Source organism: Parus major, chromosome 9 (genome assembly GCF_001522545.3).
Source record: "Parus major isolate Abel chromosome 9, Parus_major1.1, whole genome shotgun sequence".
NCBI classification, from domain to species: domain Eukaryota; kingdom Metazoa; phylum Chordata; class Aves; order Passeriformes; family Paridae; genus Parus; species Parus major.
The window spans coordinates 1638472-1654358 of record NC_031778.1 but is presented as its reverse complement, the minus strand read 5'-3'; the positions used below and the strand labels follow the sequence as shown (position 1 = coordinate 1654358).

General features: G+C 45.9%; 1 long non-coding RNA gene across 2 annotated transcripts; it reads left to right on the top strand.

Moving 5' to 3' along the window:
• Nucleotides 1-15291, top strand: LOC107209057. 2 transcript variants are annotated; one of them, XR_001523413.1, is made up of 3 exons: nt 1-74; nt 10336-10453; nt 13166-15291. It is a non-coding gene; the product is annotated as an uncharacterized LOC107209057 (long non-coding RNA). The 2 variants fall into 2 exon arrangements; XR_004498761.1 differs by lacking the exon at nt 1-74 and adding an exon at nt 387-1797.
• The last annotated feature ends 596 nt before the right edge of the window (nt 15292-15887 follow it).

Sequence of the window (15887 nt, the reverse complement as noted above, 5' to 3'; positions counted from 1 at the left end):
AGACCGGCGGTCGACGGCCCCGAGCAGCTCCGGCCGCGCTCGCAGGCGGACGGCGGCCACACCACCTCCTACAGGTAACCGGGCCCGGCGATCCCCCCGCTCCGCCCCTAGCCGGGGTTGCTCCTGCCGCGGGCGGGGGACGCTCCTCCGCAGCGCGGGGCGGGGATGCCGGCGGGCGACCGCGGCGCGGGGGAGCCGCCACCGAGGGGAGGGGTTACGGGGGCTGCCGGCTCGCCGGCGGGCTCAGCCTCTCGCCGAAGCCGCCTTTGCTTTTAGAAGTACGGTCCTTAAAAGCGTCTCGGGTGCCTGGCCCCGGCGGCCCCTCTGTGTGCCGGGGCAGCGGAGCCGGCCTCAGTGCGCGCCGCTGCCCGCCCCGCGCCCAGGGAGAGGAGGGAGCACGCCGGGGTGGGATCCATGATGCCATCCCTGGCGCAGCAGCGTTTTATTCCCCCCGCTGCCGGGAGACACCGCACCTCCGACAGCCGGAGCTGTCCGCGTCCCGTCCGTGCCCAACAGCCGCATCCCTTAGTGCCATCATCCTTTTCCCTTTAAAACTCCTGGAATGCGACATTCAAGGCGAGCCAAATGACAGCCTTAAAAGATTAGTCAGACAAGAAGACATTTGCAGGATATATCCCCTATGTCGTCTAATGGGCAATGGAAAAAATTGTCACAAACCACTTGTCTCAGAGCATTTAAAAATTAAGTGACTTATCTTATTGATCTCTTCCTTTCCCTCTGAACAGTATAACCGATTACAGATGCTTATTTTCTGCAACAAGCAGTCAGGTAGGATGCACCTAAATCCGACTTTTGTTCTTATTGACATCCTCCATGGGAGGAGAGGGATTTCAGCTCCTACAATGCTGCTGTTGAATATTGTATCAGTTTCATGTTGTTACCACATGCTCCCTCATAATGATGTTCGGCAGGTTTTAATATACCTATGATGTATACTAATAGAGTAATTGTTTTTATTCTAACTGATTCACAAGTATTTAGGCACTTATTACCTATTATTATCTACCTAGGAGATGTTTCTCTTCATCACTGCAATTCATTAGATTATTTATCACAGTGCTTTTAGGACAAACTGGGGGCCCTGGGGAGGATTACCAGCCTGCACAGCAGTATTGCTTATCCCACTCCTCCTGCACAGGCAGCTGTCCTGCTCTATGTGCAGTTAACATGCAGACTGTAAAAGGAGAACTGCAGTGCTTGAATTTGTGCTATTTTCTCCTTTGCCACATCTCACAGGACAATCACAGAGTAATTATTGGTTTTGAGGCAAAGCACTTTTCAGTTTCAAAGCAGCAAGGAACTACTTCAGAGAAACCTGTGTAGAACAAGACTAGCAAGATCCACCTTTCAGAAACACATCCATCTCCACCTTGTTGAAGCCTCCCCTGCCTTTTTAGCCTGACTCGAGAGGAAGGCTGCATCAGCCTGCTTTAGAGCCACAGCTTTCCTATAGCTGTTCAAATTACTTTTCTCACCTTCCTTCCTCTGACTTTTCCTTACACAAGGCTCTGTCATCACAGACTGTCATCAAAGAACAAGAAGTTTACAGATCACAGGACCAAGTACTGAGTGGGGCAACATACCAACATTCAAACCAAAACAAATTTTACAAAAAGACTTCAAGGTAGTTGAGGAACTACTCACAGCTGAAAGGAGGAACAGTTAATGACAAGGATGGAGGCACAAGCCAGGACAGCCACACCAGAAAAAATTCTCATATAAAACCTTTAACCTGTTTGAAGGCACAGTAAACAACTGGGATGCAGACAGATCTGTGTAAGTCAAACCACTTTTGCCTTATTCCAGTAATTTCTGTTGTTTATATAGATTATCACCTGGTACAATGTCACATTTAAGTCGCCGTACCACTGAGCACAAAGTCACGACAAGCAGCAGGAGAAAAGTTCACAATAGCTTCATAGGCTCCAAGAGTATGTTTTCATTTAGATTTTTTTTTTTTAAAAAAAGAATAAGCATGTTCTTGGTAGAATTACACTCATTATTGGTTACCCTTGGGGTACTGGGTTTGTATTTGGTAGCTTCAGTGATGGCACTCCTGAAGTAAGGAAGGGGTGATCACAGCACTCCCACCTTTGGTGAGCTGAGCACTCACAACCCACAAGGACATCTCCATGAAAACCACTACAGTTCACTCCTTTCCTCTCACCTTATTTTCCAAAGGCAGCACTGCAGTCTGCAAACATTTGCCCAATATTCAGGTAGTAGCCAAACAGCAGCATTAAGGGTTGATATTCTTAATCTTCCTCTGTATCAAAGACCATAAACACCTTCCTTGTTTATTAAACTGTCCCTTGGTGGCCATACACCGCCCCACTGTGCTCTGGCAACAGGGATCTGCCCTGCTTCTTGTAGACTGTAGTCCCCCAGAAGTGAGAGGGGACAGCAGGGAAGTTCAGATCACTTGTGGTAGAAGCAAGGCAAAGGGGTTGCTCTTACCAAGGCCCATTGTGTCCTGAGGAGGAGGATGGTGGACCCCATGATATCTTTGGGGGAATTGGAAAAAGGGAGTGTCCTACAGAGACCACTGCAGCAGATGGTAGAGAGGAGCAAAGGTATAATAGTGCATGTTTTTTGTAAGACAGTCTCACTGCCTTGCTAGGGAGAACATCAGGGGGATTCCCTCTTTTCTGCTTGCAGCAGTTTCAGCCCTTCCTTGTGGGTCAGCCCAGTGAGGAGGTAGGGCAGCCCTGAGGCCTGGGTTCTCTGCATGGGGAGCTGTGTCCACTCTCCCATGAAATGGGTCATTTGAGTCCTTTGTGCTCTGGGTGCTCCAGCAGGTTCTGCACACAGCTGGGTCAGGCACACCACCACGAGGCTCTTCCTGGATGATTGGCTTCTGCAATGTGGGCACTGCTGGTCAGTAACCTCCACCTGTACTTTGTGGTCTCAGCAGCTGCCTGGGTTTGCTTAGTGGGAAAGAGAAATCAAGGCTGACTTGAACAAGACAGTGCTGAAGAGCTGGCATTGACAGTGGTCCACTCCATGCTTTTAATGTCAATAGTGGTTTTCTTCCTTAACTCTGTAAGGTGTTGGGACTTTTTTAGGTTTTGTAGTTTCTTTGGGTTTTTTTAATTCAGGAATTTTGACTCTGCCAGCCTATTGTGTTTGTTTCTGTGAAGCACCCAAGTGTAGTGTTGAGACCCCTGTAACATTCAGCACCATTTGATGTGCTTTTGTGTATCAGTGCAATGCTCCTGTGAGACTTCATTCTGCACTCTGCTTTAAGCTCAGAAGGAAACAGCTGCACACAAAACTCTATATAGTGTAGCTGGTTAGCATGACCTGGCATTTCCCAGAACAAAATAACCTCTGGGATCAGTGACTGAGACTGGAGGAATCTGTCTATGGCCAGAATAAAGATGAAGGTGGAGAGGGTGTTGGAAGAGTATCTGTACTCCTGAGGAAGCAAAGATTTTGTGCAATTTGAAATAATAACTGAATAAAAGGTGGAAGGACAGCACAACTGCCTGCCATACAGACTGCTGCCCTGTGTCCCCAGATCTTTGGGCAGCTGCTCTCTCCCTCCAGTCTCTGAATTTTGGCTGGAGTTTTGCAGGGTCTAAATTAAGTCAATCCCAATGGGGCTGCATTGTGGGAGCTCAGGCACACAGGCCAAGGCAAATTGATACAAGCTGCACTTGAAAGGCTAAAATGGGATGTGTTCCAACTGTGAAAAGATCCCAGGGACTGCTGCAGAGGGTTGCAGTAGATTACACCTTACTGATGCTGGAGGAGGTAGAAGAAAGTGCTGAGTGGCCTCTCTGCACCTTCCCAAGGGTTTGTCCTTTAGTGTCACAGAAGTGACTTCTCCCTTCAGCAGTAAGTTGCAGGTGCTGTGTACTTTTGGCTTTGCACACAATTAATTGTAGTACTGGGTCTTGATTACATTTAGCAGACATTCTAGAAATAGCGAAGTGCTTTACTTAGCTCCCTCAACAGAGGATGAGAGAAGCTGGTGCTGTCAGCAGGTATCCCCAGCTGGCTGTCTGGATGTCATCTTCTTACCTTGTTAGAAGGCAACAGGGATGAAGGCACAGCCTCTCTGCCAGGACCAGTGTTTCTGGGAGGAAAACCCTGTTTAAGGCTCACCTAGACTATAAATCACTACAGGCATCAGTTTTCCCTGCAGTAACCTGCCAGCTTTTGGAAAACACTTCAGATGTGTGAGAATGTTGCACCAGAGCTGTGAACAGTTGTTTTGCCTCTTCCCCTCACCCATTGGCTTTACTTGTATTGGCACTTGGGGAGCTGGGAGATGGCTGCAAATTTCTGCACACAGGCATAATGCAGGCCCCGAGCAGAGCCCACTCACTGTCTGCTGCTGGGGTTTCCATGACAGGTATTTTGAGCAGGTGTGAAAGTCAAGAGCACCCAACTTGTTTGCTCTCAGAAGGCACAGCAGTGAAGACCAAGCTTGGACCCTGAGATCATAAGGGTTTCCTGCTCACCCAGCGTGAGCCACATTTTTCTGATGGAAAGAAAGCTCATAAGGACCTGGAGTAATTAAGGGAAAATGTGCTGTTGTGCCATTGCTCATAATTTTTGGGAATAGTAGGTGGAAGGTACCTCAGCAAACTGAATTCCCACCTTCTTGCACAAATACTCAGCACATGCCATTCCATGACCATGAAGCAGACATTCCCCCCAGAAGGAATACTGTAGAATGAACGTGATTGACACTTTTCCCCATACCCATGGATGCACTCACAGAGTGTGTTATTTGGCTGCCTGTATATTCATCTACCTTCAAATAGTGCCTGTGTAGAAAAACAAAGTGAACTGTGGCAACTCCTTCACACTGAAAAACATCTTACTGCAGCTGTGCAGAAAACAGAGAAAATACCTGAGCTTGTGTTCAGCAATGTATGAGATCAGGGCACACACCTGAGCCGGCAGGGTTAATAGTACTGTGTATGAGGAGCTCCATCCTTGATCCAGAAAGATCTTTAAAGGCATGCTTATCCTTAATAATAGCAGTAAATCTTTTATAATCAAGGCTTACAGTTATCTTTACATTCTTAAGTATCTCGCTGCTTGGGGAAATTAATACTCAAGCCCCTGATTTTTATGCTATTTAAGAAGTAAGCTTGCTTGGCGCAGGCATTGGGATGGATCCAGAGGACTCACTGTGCACTGCATAGCCTGGCTGGGGCAGAGAGGGCTTGGAGGGGCACAGAGGTGTGTGACGAGAGACACAGTGGGGCTGGGAATAGGGGCTCAAGAGAGGGTGTAATGCAAACTATGACTTGTCTGTACACTGTAAAACTGAAGTGTGGAATTCAAAGATGTTCCTTAAAGTAGGAGGAATTTCCTTCTTGAAAGTCCACTCAACCTTAGGTTAGAGTGAAAGAATGGAAAGTGGGTGAATGGTAGAAGTCAAGACCTTCAGACCTACCCACACATCCCCAGTCACATAGTTCTGAAAAAAGGGAAGCATCTACCTGTCAACAAGGCAAGTCCCTAAAACTCACCCTAAGGTAATTGTTAGAGTCTTAGGGTTTTTGTCTTGTGCTTTCAAGTACAAGACTTCTTTCAAGTCTTTTGCTGTTGCTTCCTTCTTGTGACTTATGAATGGTTCCAGGTACTGCCTGACCTTACTGGGGGTGGTAAGAGTTGAGACAGGAACTATCCAGGTGGCTTCTGCTTTCCTCCTCTGCAATTCCTGTGTGCTGGTCTCTCTGTCTTTCTGCTACGTCTTTTCTCTATCCCTCTATTTTTTCCCCTCCTTCAGCTTTTCCCCCATTTCTGTCCTTGTGCTGGGCTCTTTGGCTGGATAGGAGAATGGGCACAATCTGCCTCAGTGTCCAGGGATTGGAAGGGCACCCCACCGCTATGTGACACAGCTCAGCGGAAAAGCTGTTTAGTGGCTCCATTATCCAGGAGGGCTCCTGACTTTGTCATGCAGAACTCTCACTGTGACCATGACTCGTAACATTAGCAATCCTCTATTTGCTAGGAGACATCATAGAACCCTCCCTGACCTATGGGGGTGTTTGCCAGCAGGTGGACTTAGCCTGTCCTTGGAAGGGCACCAGGACTGGCCACCCAGCTCTGCCTGGACGAACCAGAATGCATGGCCCTGACAGTAGCCTGTGAAGAGCTGTGTTGCAAAGGAGCTCTTTGCAACACTTTGCTCCCTGCTCAAAGGAGCAGGGAGACATTTCACACCCCACACCTTCTGCCAAAACCTCTCCCACACCAGTCTGGCTTCCCCAGGGGACATCTAGAGTAGTTTGTATTTTCTTTTGGAAAATAACAGGCAGCCCAAGCTGTGTACACAAATTTCTTTCTAAAGGGAAATTTGGAAGAATGTTTATTATCCTGTTTAATTCTCACTAGTGTGCTGGGTATGAGAAGGAAGAGGGCAGAAGAATAGACACAGACTAGGTAGGTCAGGCAGCATAGCTTTGAGTTGCAGTCAGCTATACAGATTGAGCCTTTTTCTCCAATTCTTTAATAAGAAATGTTATGCAGTGGCTCAGAACCGCCACTGCTAATTAATCATGCGAAGCAAATTTTGACATAAAGATGAGGTACTAAAATGACAACTGTTCTGGCATTGGTGGTGTATGACTATCAGTGCTGAAGATAAATCTGTATGGAAACAGCAGCCCCAGCACTGCAAACAGCCCTGCTGGGATTCCCACTGTCTGCTTCCCTATGCCTAACAGAAGTGCCCTCCACCTTGATGAAATTAAAAAGCCTTCTAGGCTAGATTTTCCCTAGGTCAGTGAAATAAAAAAGGATTTTGCAGACAGCTTTCTCTGCAGAGCAGAAAACATTAGCAGAGCACATGAAATGGGGGAAGAGCTAGAGGCACATAGCTGGTCATCGTGTAATTCATAGCATACAGCAGCTTGAGCTGCAGCAGCAGGCACTGTGTTTGGAAAGAACAATCCCAAATCCACCATTCCCAAATCATGCCCTGAAGTCTGTGAGGCCACATGATGAATGATGGTGGGGACATTTCTCTGCCTGGTCTCCAGTCTCAGCTGTTTGAGAGCCTGGTACAGGCAGTCCTGCTCACCCAGGGGAGGAGGTGGCACATAAACACCAGCTCAGTGAAACAGCTCTCATCAATGCTGGGCTTCATCACAACACCATGGTAATTAACAATCCAGTGGTTTTGGGTTTTTTTTTGTTTCTAGCCTATACATTATTTGTACTCCCACTTGCTCCATCTCTCATCACCACAGGAGTTAAACTGTCCCAGCAGGCCACAAGCCTCCTTTTCCACACTGTGTTGATTCAAACCTTCCCCTGCAGACACATCCCCACACATTACAAAAGAAAGGCCTTTTCTCAGGCTCTATTAACTAGTTTTGAGAAAGAGCACAGAAACAGCTGAAAAAGCAGTGATTTGTATGATTAAAGCACCGGGGCAACCCACATGCAAGAAGCTGCTTCTTAATTCATCCTAGAGTGAGTTAGAGGTAAAGAAGCAGCAGTACATAAAAAGCAGCCCTTCCCTCTTGATCCCTACTGTTTTAAAGCCTGTGTGCTACTCAGGAGGTCTTTCTTTTTCACAGCTCCAATGGTTTAGTTCTTCAAGTACCACTGGGTCATTTGTATTTATGGAGATCAAAAATCTCTAGGTTGTAAGAGTGGAGGACAAACAGAACCAAAAGAGAGCCTGGTCACCGAGTTCTGGGCCTGGGAGATTACTTTCCCTCTACTGCAGGTCCTTACAGCCCCATAGGAACCTGACAGCTGCTGCTGTCCAGGAACAAGGGGAGGAAGAGAGGGGTGCAGTGGGAAGGATGAAGATTACTGTCTTGAGCAGCAACAGTCAGTCTTGCATGTTCATCCACAGTAGCAGCTGGATGTCACACTACACAGCATACAAAGGGGAAGATAGTCACTAATCTTGTCACTTGACATCTTAAACTAAGTAACATTAAAAAGAAGGTCATCCCTCTTCCCCAGGCCTTGATGAGATTGAGTCCACTCATCACACCAAGACTGATTTCTAGTCAAGTCACCAGACTGATATTTGGGCTCATGTTCCTTCTGATTCTTGGCTATGGAGCTGGGGATGGGAACATGTGTCCTGCAAGCTTAGAGGCAGAGCAAATTTAGTTAGCCACACTTTCTCAACCAAAGGTTATAATATTCCTTTCTTGGTTTAAGTACCTCAGCTCCCAAAAGGAGTTAAGCTAAGTTGTCTCTGTTCTGCTCTGCCCTTCACTTTTGCTTGGAGTTCTGAGTTCTCCCAGAGCAAAATCCCAGTTCCAAATCAGAAATGCTGCTGTGGTGTGGGCCATGACTGTATCTGCTCTTATGTTTCTGATTCTGTGGGGAGCATTTCCTCAGTGCATGTAGGTGCCTCAAAAATAGTTTTGACTATCCAGGCTGAGATGAAAATTGTTTGACTTCCAGCCAAAATGAGGGTCTTGTGATCCAAAAGGACTCCAGGTTTGGGGGCCTGCCAAATCAGCAAATGATCTGCTATAAAGCATTGAGACAGAGTTGGCTGCACAGGCAGGCAGCACAGTCATTCATTGAAAGCTGTAGACACACTCCATTGCAGCAGGGAGACCAGTCAGCACAAGGATGAATGGTTAGGAATCAATGCCACCAGCATTCTTGAGGAAATCAGCCTTTATGTGGAGCAGCAGGTTCCAGTTCCTAGAAACTGCAGGGATGTAACTGATGGTTTTGTACCATTTTGCTGGTATTTTGCCCAGTAGCTGTGTCCTCCCTCTGGCTGTGCAGCAGAACAGAGGTCAGATTTAACTCTGCTTTCATTCACATCCGGGATTCCCTGCTGAAAGGTTGCCTTCTTGGGGCATCGCTTGGCCAAAATCACCTTTCTTCAAAAGTGCTGCCTTATCCTGAGGTGTTACAGGAAGGGAGCAGGAACCAGGGGAGCTGCATGGGCACTCACCTGCTGCCTGAGCAGGCCCAAACAGCATGGTACAGAGAAGGCAGCTCAGGACAGCAAGAACAAACTAATTATAAACAAGATTTGCAATCCACATAGACAGCTCTGACAGGGGCCTGGCTTTGCTTTCCAAGAGCAGGAAGTTCTTCCATAGGACATTATCTATAACATACTAAAAGGATCAATTCCAAACCATGCATTCTAAAATAATACTCCACACTCATGCACTTTAAGTTAGATATCTATTTAAAAGAGGAAATTGCAACTATTATAAATACAGCAAATAGCATGCTTGGGAAAATGAAACTCAGAAAGGATGTGATCAAAGATTAGCTCAACACATTAAAACAAGTCTCAGTCTTACCCCTTGATCCTGTGCATAAGCAGGTAGTAAAATGTGGTTATTGAACCATGCCAGGGTATGAAAATAAGATTGTCACATCTCGGTTAGTCACCTCTCCTTTTGCTACAGAAGCTGCCTGAATTGGTTGCCAGAGATACACACACAAACAGAGCAGACTTCTGTCTTCCTCTGATCAACAAGACAGCTCAGTTGGCTGCTACTGCAGCATCCAGAAAGTCGTAATGGCAAGGGCATTACTGAGGCCTGTTTGTGACATGGGGTGCAGAGAAGCAGAGGGAAAGTTGCAGAAGGGAACTGGCAGCTGAGTAGACCCTGCAATGCTGTACTTAAGTGCTCTCAAAAGGTGCTGCCCCTTTCTCAGTGCAGTCTCTGCTCCCATTTCTCAGATGACCCTTGGCTGACTTATTCTTGAAGCAGCAATGCCTTCTCAGGCATCATCAGGCAGATTTAAAGCACTTTGCCCCATGTGAAGGAAAATCATCAGCGTAAGCATCTGCCAGCTGAGACGGTGTCTCCCTTTGGATGCATTTCAGACTGAGCTGCCACAGCTGTGCAGCACAGCACACACTGGCCTGCTGCTGAGAGAGCCACAGCCAGGTATGGCAACATCAGCAGGCTCTCAGCATATGTGAGCACCAAACACCAGACCAAGGTGTCTTACAGTGTAAGTGGCCAAGGTGCCAGACAGTGTTACACTTACATTGTAAGTGGTCAGTGGGTGAGCATGCAAAAAGTTACACTGATTTCTTATCCAGGAGGGAAGCATCAGTGACCTCCAGGAGAGCACATTTTGTAGGAAAAAAAGAAGAGTTAAGTCAGGGAATCTGGCTAGCCCAGTTTGTGCCGTTCCATCTTTCAGTCTGGGCTTTCTGAGAGAAACAGGCTGCTAGGCTCAGTTCTTTTATGAATGCTCGGTATGCCTCAGACAAGTTTAACCTTGATTGTATCCCACCTTGCCTTCTGGCTTTGCAACCACTCTGAGCAGAAGTACCCTGTGAAAATGTTGTCTTTTACAAATTCTTCTGTCTTGACAATCTCATTTCAGACAAGAGTATCGTCCATGGACTGGAGCAAAACCATCCAAGCCTATAAAGTCAAAACAAGGCTTCATTATCCCAGAAGACCATTTTGTTCAAGAGACAAGCTACAAGGCAGACTTTAAGGTAATTAGCAGTTTTTAAAAGCCCTAAAGTCGGTGTGAATAATTCCCAAAGTACCCATCAGGAAATCCTCATATTTGATTGCAGTGGTGCATAAAGCCACATACTCACTGACAACTGTTTTGTCACTGCCCATTAGGTAATGTGGCCATCCCTTGCCTTCAGAAAGGCATGCTAGACAATGTCATACTGTAACTGATCAGAATTCAACCCAAAACAAAAATTTTAAACTGCATAACAGAAAGTTCAAGATTTATGATTCCCTCAGTTGGATACTTTATGTACAAGGTGTGTGTCACCACATCTATGTGTGAAAGGTGTCGTTAACACCTTCTGCACTAACTTGGAGCAGTCAGTGTGGACTAGCACTAGGGCTGCAGAGTGAGTCAGCCTCTGGGCACAGGTGTTCGCTTGGGAACCTTTGCAGATCACTGCCTAGAGAGCAGCACCTGCCCAGACAGCACAAAACTCTCCCTTGCTGGTGTGGGCAGAAGCTGCTCCCACTATGAATGCCAAGGAGGACATGGCTGTGATGAACAGACAAGCTGCACAGCTCTGAGACTTCCTTGGGATTTTCCTGTGAGTTTCTACATTTTTTTTCTGTGAGTTTCTCTATACCAGCAAAGATAATTTTCTTGTTGTGAAATGCATGTGCTACTGAAAATCCCATGAGGAAACACTCTGTGCTCAGCATTTTCCCTGACAGGGCCCCCGCTACTTCCCATCCCCAGAATAAAGGAAAGTGCACACTGACAAGGCTGTGTTTTAGCTGCTTTTTACATTAGACCACCAAAGAGAACAGCATCTCCCAGCCAGCCACAGGAATTGTTCACAGGCTGCACTGAATGACTCAGAACGCAGAGCCAGGGCTGGGGCTGAACTCCCCAGCCGCAGTGTGCTGTGCCAGTAGAGGTAACAGCAGCTACTCCAGGGCCACGTGTGAAAAGTAAATCTTTGCCTTGGAGGAGACAAGGAAGAAGTGTTTAATCAGCAGACAGTCAAGTGCCTCCTCCGCAGAGGACTGCTGGCACGCTGCTGCAACAAGGCTCACGATGGGTATAGCCAGTTCTGCTGAAAGTGGGACAGTGACCTCAGGCAAAACACAATTTGCAAACCTCACCAAAACTTCTTCCTTGCTCTGAATAGTCTGGGCTATTTATTGAGGTGCAGCAATGAGGATAGACTTTGCATTTAACCCTTAAACCTTGTATTTGACCCTTGTTGATTTAATTTTGCATTTTGACCTTAAGGATTCAAAATACAGTGTTTTCCAGTTTTCCAGATTGGATGCAAAGGGGGTCCACGATAAACCCCTGAAGGTCCCTATCTCATTTGTTGAGGAAGGGAAAGAGAAGACTAGAATCCTAGACACAAACACATGCTACCAAGAACACTGCACTCTGAACCATACAAGCATAGGTCCCATGTCCTGGGGCCCCAGGGCACCATCACAGTCTCTCTAACAGACAGCTTGGCAAAGGTGTAGTCAGGAATGAAGACAGTACCAAAAAGCCACCAGTCCAAAGAGAAGTCAGACTCCCTGGTTCACACCTGGCCAATAGGACTTTCACTCTTACCTGAAGCCCCTGACTTTGCCAGACATGTGGGAATTGGGTTTATGGTATGTCCTGACAGCTACAGGTAGGACTCAGGCTGCTGCTTTTCCCCAGCCACTGAGCTGTGTATATGCTGTTTGTGACATCTCACTTGTTCCTTAGTGTGTCAGATGCATCCCCAGAGGAATGGAAAAATCAGAACAATGAAACATCAACCAGAGATCAATAGCTTTCCCTGTTTCCCTGTACTCTCTTTGCCTGCAGTTTTGTGCTCTTTTCTCTGCTTGGATGGTGCCATCAGCATACCCAGCAAAGCTTTTGACCCTTTCATGTTTTATGGCCAGACTCACCCTGACTCCTGGGCTGGATGCACATCTATGGCCAGTCCTATAAAAAATCATTTGAGTTTTCAGCATTAGGGATGACAGAAGCATCCAGGTGTCCTTCATGCTTCAGTACAACTACAGGAGCTACATATTGCATGAAATTCTGATTCCACAGACATCAGAGTCTGCATCAGAGAAAGCAACCATTGTTATCTCTGTCTTTCCTCCAGGTGTAAGAAGTTTACATCCTTATCCAAGTCCTTGCAGTTTAACCAGCCTGGAAGGTCCAATAAACAGTTTTTCTCCTTTGGGTTCTCCAGGTCTGCACCTCTATTCACAGCAGACACAGACTGTGGCCCCTAATGGAACATTTTAGTGGAGCCTGGATGGCATTCTCCAAAAGCTTGAGGACAAGATGCACACCACTGTAATTCCTCTCACTTAAATCCAGCACCCATCCAGCAGTGAATTTGTTGTGATGCTCATAGAGTGTTTGCCAGCAGGGCTTTGTGAAGAGACAGCTCTTCACCTTGCAGAGGCTGGGTCCAGCCAAGGCCTGCCCAGCCATGGTTATCCCCATCACACCACACACCTCCAAGGTCCAAGGGCTGGGTTACAACCACACCCCTCCTCACTGGCCCAGCATCACACCTGCCCTTGAATCCCCCTGTACAGCAAGGCCAGTCTCACTGATGCCCAGCCAGAGGCTAACACCTGGGTAGTGGTTACAAGGAGAGCACGTAGATCCTCACAACACCCCAGGACCCTCAAACTCTCTAGACAGTTGTATCCTGTGTAACACTAATGCTTTTCTCCCTTCCTCACCCCACTAGATCCCAGAGGTGAAGACCAGATTCTCCCCCAACCCTTCTGCTGTTTTCCAGGCGCCATCGCGGATCCTCAACGTATGAACCTGGACCCTCCTCACACCCAGACAGCTTAAATGCAGAGTTTCTGTTAAGATGTATCACTATGCAACTTTCATGAGGAGTGTTAAGATCAAAGAACTGGTGTTATCAAAAGCAGCTCCAGTGATTAATGATATGCACACACACTTTCTGTTAACACAACAAACCGCAAAGCGCTTGGTTCAGAACTGGCAAAACACGCTGCGAGGAGTGACCTAGTTTTTCACAGGAGCAGGTTCATTACTATGCCAGCTGGCGTCACATTAGGAGATTGACTTTGGGCAGCAAAGGCAGGATTGCAGGCAACATCCCTACTCAGAAATACACAGGGTAGGAGGGAAAACAATTGCAAGCGGGATGGATAATTAAAACCCAAACCAGTTTTATTTAGCAACACCCTCTAAGTAGGCTGCTGAAAGACAGGGAGTAGTTTGGCTGACTTCTGACATTCTTGAGGGGTTTTGGGAGTAGGACCTCAAATGGCATCACCAGAAAGTAGAGCTTTGAAGGGGCTGGTCTGAACTTCCAGAGTTGTTTTAGAAGCTGGAGGAAGCCAATGTCATTGAACTCTAAAATAAATCTGGCACATGCAGTGTCTTGGGCCTTTAAGGCTGGGAAGCTGGATATTACCAAAATTGGAGAGCAGATGCAGGAGCAAGAGAGGACCACTCCAGGAGACAGCCCTGACAGCAGTGCACCAAACTGGTTTGGAGAAGAGTGCATGGATACAGCCAGGCACCCACCAGACTCCTCCAGAGGATCTAGGATACTTACATAATTTGTAGAGTTGTTAGGGTGACTGTAAATATTGTACATGGATTTTACCTAAAGCAATTTGTGATCCTTTAATGAAAAGGATATGCTTATACTTTTAATAAATGTTAACTCTTTGCATATGCAAGGTGGAAAATATTGCCTTGAAATTCCTAAATTATCGCCTGTATATTGGTAATGCTAATGCTAGGAACAACCACAAGCGAATGTTACTTAGAAATTCTTCTTAAAGAAAAATGTAATGTAGAATGTAAGCCATCTGTCATTTTTAAGATAGGCCGTTTCAAATGTCATTGTTCTGAAGCTGATTTTTTTAGACTGCTGCATATTTAACTTTTGCTGAGGTACATGTGTTTTAAGAAACCATTTTTTTAGCCTTTGTTCATTGAGACTTTACAATTTCTATTTCGATAACTTATGCAATATAATTAGTCTACTGCTTATTTAATGGATTTACTAATTATTTTGGAAAAAAAAATTGAAAAACTCTTACTTTGTGTTTGCAACACATGTGTTGTCCAGAACAAAGGGAAACTATCCTCAGACTTTAACAGTGATCAGATATTCATTCATCTGTAATGAAACAGACTTTCAACACAGGAGGACTTTTTCTTGAACTTCTTACTAGCTGAAGTTTAAAGCAAATTTAATGAACTTCAGGGATTCTGCAGAAAACATATGCATTGCTGATAATTCGCATAAGAACAATTTTTCAGCTGTTGGGCGTGTGAATTGTACTTGCAATACATGCAGACAGCATCTTCTCACTGCATTATGTGAGAATTTAATGGTGTTCACTGTAGTGGGACTGAGCACAACCACCAGAACAGGGAACACCTGCAGTAACCTGCATTTGGCTGGGACAAGGGATGGCTCTTCCCACACTCATCCTTGGAGAAACCTGCAGTAATCCCAGTGCTTGCCAAAATAATTTTTCAGGAAATTCATTTTTCAGGAAATTCATTGAAGCATTCAAACTGTGCTAAAAGTTTTGCATGTTAGATGTTTCTAAGAATTCAATCTGCTTGTTTGATCTCTTTATAACGTTTTTAGCAGTTTTGTTCAAACAATTTAAGTTCATTTCAATCCTGGACTTTATTAACAGCAAGGGGAAAAAAAGTAAAAAGGAAATTGTCTATTATCTCTTCTTAATTGACTGTATTTCTTAAAAATATGACCCAGGTTTAAACAAATTGGTAATATAATAAGCTTGTATTTTATCAAATGGACTGGAATTTAATAAATTAAAATGTATTTTGGCTATTGGTTCTCTCCCATATTTTTTGTTGTTGTTGTTGTAAAATACAACCCTTGGGTTGTCAACCTTATAGTACAATTTATCACTGCATGACAGCAGGGCACACTGAGCACCAAGCAAGGCACTGGGGATGCATTCAGTGCCAGCAGCAGTCAATTCCTTACTCCTGGAGCTTTTCCCCAGGCACAGCCCCCAGCAAGGGCAGCTTGAAGGCACACTCAGAGCTGTGGCCCAGCTGCATTCCCTATGAAACACACAGAGGTTTGATCCACTTTGATGTAGATGCCATGCTTTGAAGAACCCTTTCTGCAGTATCCACACTGTGCCCTGTTAAGTTTCACCTTAGTTTCGCTCTGCCATCTCACATAAATCAGAGGAAAAGGTGATAGCGTTGAATGTTAAGAGAGCATTGCTTTACAGTTATTCCCATGTATATTTCAGTCACTAAAAGTGCTGAAGATACAACCAGCTTCCCTAGGCAGTGCAATAGCTCTTCTAGCTACGCCTCAAAAGACTTCCGGGAGAAAGCCAAAGGCTCACAAGCTTCTGCTCAGTGTACATCAGCGAAGAACAGATGGAAAAGTGAGCAGGTACTTACCACTGTAAGGTCCAGGA